Source organism: Lepisosteus oculatus, unplaced genomic scaffold (genome assembly GCF_040954835.1).
Source record: "Lepisosteus oculatus isolate fLepOcu1 unplaced genomic scaffold, fLepOcu1.hap2 HAP2_SCAFFOLD_37, whole genome shotgun sequence".
NCBI lineage: Eukaryota > Metazoa > Chordata > Actinopteri > Semionotiformes > Lepisosteidae > Lepisosteus > Lepisosteus oculatus.
This window is the reverse complement of record NW_027167902.1, coordinates 1,774,626-1,779,710: the sequence shown is the minus strand read 5'-3', so window position 1 is coordinate 1,779,710 and position 5,085 is coordinate 1,774,626.

Below are 5,085 nucleotides of genomic sequence, written 5' to 3'. Positions count from 1 at the left end.
TTGAATGCGAATTTGTTACAACATGGCGTAACTTACAGTCCTTTCACAAAATTCATGATTTTGTGCTCAATTTTGAGTTTGTAAAGTTTTTCTATAATGTCAATGATTTTATTTTGTGACTGAAATTAAATAATTTTGTGTCTGCAAAATTGGGACTGTAGTTCCACCTTAACCTACTAGTACTGTATGTCTTTGGACTGTGGGAAGAAACTGGAGCACCTGGAAGAAATCCACACAAATGAAGGGAGAACATACAATTCCATCCAGACTGCACCCCAGGAATTGAACCCAGGACCCCAGCTCTGTGAACCACAGTGCCAGCTCATTGCTATAGTCACTATAATTAATGTCAAAACTCATTTGCAAATGAGCAGCCTGGGATCCAAAAGGATCAAGACAAGGATCCAAACAAAGCACTATCCCAAAGCTTGGCTTTGTACCGTATATAATACAGGGCTTGATGCAGAAGGCAGATAATCAAAGTCCATGCAATAATTGCTAAGGGAAAGTGACTTTGTGTTCTTGGAGGGAAGTCACTCAACACGGAGCTGTGTTAGTGAAATGATTGTTCTGATGTAGGGCTGAAGTCCAAACACTGAAAACATGATTGTGTATGCAATCGCACTCCTGAGCTCCATTGGGTATGGTTAAAATAACTTTTTATAGTTCATCACATTCAAAGTGTGTGTACTTGATGAAAGTGTAACACGCATTTGGAGGAGTTATTCAGGATTTTCTTTCATTCAACTATTTCAAGACCCATTATTTTCAGATGTTGTAGTATACGTGAATAATGAAAGGCCTTCATATTACACAATGAAGGAATGACTTCGCAGGTGTGAAGAATAAAAGATTAATTCAGCTCACTTTGGGGAGTTTCACAATGGCCCTCCTTATAGAAATGTGGGTTTGATTAAAGGAGTGAAGAAAAAGCACTGAATAATATTTGCTTCTGTAAACGTAATCATCTCAAAATATGGTTGAAGAAATTGAAGAAGGTTAAACATAATCCAAAACGTATAAGGTCAATTTAAGTACAACCAGAATTCTAGTGTTTATGCAATGCATCTGTGGGTTGATATGAAATATGGCCGTACTTAAACTAAACGAGGTTATCGAGAGCATATTCCGAATACGGCTTTGGCCAGTTGTACCGTGAACTGCGAGGACCGTATCTTATCCTGAACTGGCTGTGCGAATACCGTCCTCTGCTGGCAGAAGGAATAGATTACAACGGCACTGTATTGGCGATTAGTCCTATTGCTAGAATATTGAAACAACAAGGAGTCCGCGGAGTCAAGCAATGCTGAATAAACAAGTACCTGAAATTCAATAGGATTTTGTGTATTGATTACAAATAGGTGTGGAATTCTCATGTACAGTGGTATTCATGGATTCCTTACACAAGCAGCCGTTGTTATGATACTTTCGTAATCTGAATATAAATCTGTTATCTACTTAAAACTGTAATTATTGAATAGATTAATGTCTTTGAAATGCTTCATTAACTGGGCAGTTTCCATGTTTGGAAATGTTTTTATTTTGATTGCTGATTGCTAGATACTGTATGTTTAATAGGCATGCTGTTAATATTTTCTACAAGAGCCAAATAAGACAGTTATGCTGTAGTAAGTTCTATATAAGTTATATAACATAAGTTATATTTTGTTCTGAGGTCAATTTGAATCTCATACTAAATAACTGGTGTCCTTTTATCTGAGAAACACTACCTGATTGATCACCTGATGCCTAGAAATTAGCATGCACAGTAGCCCAGCGTTTAGCATTGCTAGCTCACAGTGCTGAGGCCCTGGGTACACTTCTGGACCTGGGGTGCTATCTGTATGGAGCTTGTATGTTCTCCCCATGTTTGCATGAGTTTGCTTTGGGTGCTCCGGCTTCCTCCCACAGTTCAAAGAACTACTGGTAGGTTAATTGGCTTCTGGGATAATTGGTGAGTGTCTGTGTCTTCCCTGCATTGGACTACCATCCAGTCCCAGGTATCTCCTGCTTATTACTTTCTGAGGCTCTGGCTCCCCCGTGCCCCGCGACCCCCTGACCCCCTGACCCTGAATTGGATGAAGCGGTTAGAAAATGGGTGGTTTCTGTTATGCTCTGGTCATGCTCTGCCATAGCAACAACTTGTAAAAAATGCAGATGCTAGGATTTAACTCAAAGAAGGAGCTCAGATCACTGTGTTGGCATCACTGTACAGGTGTCCGGTGTGTTTTAGAACATATGTTAAAATCTTATTTACTAACTTCTAGACTTTTTACCCCCCATATCAGTCTGCAGGTGCACAGTGGTCTGTGGACACCCTCCTTGCTCTGTCGTAAAAGAGGAAATAAAAAGCAACTGGTTTTGACTTTAATGCACTGAGACTGTGGAACTCACAGAACTCTCTTGTCAGAAAGGCAGCTTCTAACAGCTTTTAAGTGAAGACTAAGAACACTTTTCTATTTTATTAAAATAGATTATATATGTTTTGTTTAAATATATGTTATAAATGTTAAAACGACAGCTCGTATAAGCTTGTATTTTTACCTTTCGATCATTTTTAGAATTGCTTTGAGTTGCTTTTACCATGATAAACAGTACATAATATGAGGTGTTGAACTTGTCTAAAGTTTTAAAGCGCTTTATGACGTAAAGTGTGATGACAGTCCTTGGCGGTCTATGTAACAATTCTTCTTGAAGTAGGTCATCGGGCCAACAGTATACAAACATTACAGCTCAAGTGCTTTTGTATCTGAACGCTTTTAGGTAAGTTATTTAGCAGCTGCGGTATTAATAATGATTTTAATGGCAAATTCAATTGCAGGTAAAATAAAAATGGCGGATAACTTTCTTTCTAGCTTCGTGAAGCGGTCGCGCTATATTATACATATATACCATAATAAGAAACATAATATGTACAGTAGAATTTTTCACTTTAAGCTGGCATTATCCAGAACCGGGTCAGGGAACGGACCCGGACCGTGCAGTGTGGTCCGTCGGCCTTCTAAAGATGTTTAGGAGATCGAGGCGCCCTTGGATTTGATTAGAAACTTGCATAATTTCTTAACTTGACCCCATTATCTTAAAAAAAACGGCAAGGCCCAGACCAAAGCATGAAGGCTGCGAGGATCGTGGGACTCTCATTTTTGGTCACAGCGTACAGTAGTAGATCAGTAACCTCTGTTTATCGTGATAACCTTTAATTATTTTCCAGTACTTTTTTAAATGATAAAACACATTGTCTCGCCAGTTTTGCTAAAGATACGGTTTTAGTGTTTACGCATAAATTTGTAAGCCGTAGGTTTAAATCTCGTGGTCTTATTTTCTGCATTTTCATCGTAAGGGAAGGCGCTCGTTTGCGATTTACGCGCTGAATATTGTAAGCAGAGGAGCCTTAAGGCACAGCCTCGCCTTAACACCATCGTTTGCATTGTCATTGTCATCCAGAAAAGCAGTCGTAAGAAAATGAATCTGTGGCGGCTCCGAACATTAAAAAAACTATATCTAGACTGCAAATACATCCCAATCTTACTATCAACACGTTTTAAGACCCCTCTCCTTTCCACCGGTATACAAGCTAAGAGAGAAATATTGGAAATCCCATCTGAAGTAGCCCTCGTCTCACCTTCGGAGCTGTGAGCGATGGGGATCATAATTAAAAGGGGTACAGTTACTTTGAAAATGTGTATGTGATACTTAAATTTAAATAAAATAAAATGATAAATTATATAACACAGACTGCTATCTATGTCCATGTGTTTAAGACGTATGAATCGGTTTTAAAACAGGCACACCCCTTTACTTCTCACAAATCCGACTGGAGTCTCAGTCCGTCGTCGCGATGAATTAGGAGCTCAGATGTAGGCTAAGTGATTGCAATTTACTTATTTAAAAGAACCACTTCAAATCAAAAGGGAGACATTTTGTAATGGTAGTTATCGTATTATAGTATACGATAACTGTATACGTAGTATACGTAATTGTAGATATACAGTACATAAAGGGTATGAATAGGTGTGAGCTTTTACTGTATATTTAATATTTTATCTGACCCACTTGTAGAAACCGCCTACTCAGATTTATTTAAGTGGTCTGCCACCATAAAGACAGAAAAATATAATGACACCCTGTTACATTAACTGTAAAATAAACGCCGTAACTGCGGCCATATGAAAATTTGGATAAAGATTATACAAACATCCTAAGGAGCTCTATGACATATGAGCGTCGTAATAATGGTTGGTGACCTGACGTAACAGTGCTCCCTGAATTACGTGATCTGTATATACCCAAATACAGATATATCACATAGGGAGATGCAGTCAAACATTGCATTGCTATCGTCGTGGTGAACTATTTCTCCGCTGTTTAAAACTTGTTTGGTAAGTGTCATCAAATATGCTTGTCAATTTGTAGCGAAATCGATATACTGTATCATAATCCTTCAGCTATCTATAATGTAGTGAAACGGCTAATTAATATTGATAAATTCCCTTATTCACAGTGACTTTTGCTCAAACCCCTGTTGCATAATGGGTTAATTTTATATAAAAAAACATTTATATCATAGATATAATACAAGCTTTGAAATGAAATAGCACATTTCCAGGTTTCAGTTAAACATTTTTAAAAAAGCTCATGACTTTAAGCATTCTGAACATTGAGAATGTTATTTGGGAAACAAATGTTTATTATAATGTTTATGTTTAGGATCTGTCTCCTACTGAGTCAGCATGCAGCATTCAACACCATTAGGTTTAATATTAAAAAGTTGTGTATTTCCTGAATTGTTTTTTTTTATTCTTTTCTATTAGACCATACTAGACTGTGCAGGATATCATTTATTTGCCATTTTTGCCTTTTCCAGATACCTGGGAAACAAAGCTCATATCTCATTTGCCAATGGAGCCCAGTCCTAAGCCTGGTGCTCTGTCCCCCTCCCCGAAGGACACAGACTCGAATCGACCCGCGCCCTTAAGGCAACAGGATCTGATCTCCACGTACTGCCCGCCTCCCAAGATACAGCTTCTGAAGGACACCTTCCAAGAGAAACTGATGCAGGAAAAGGAGAAAAAAATGATCGCCATG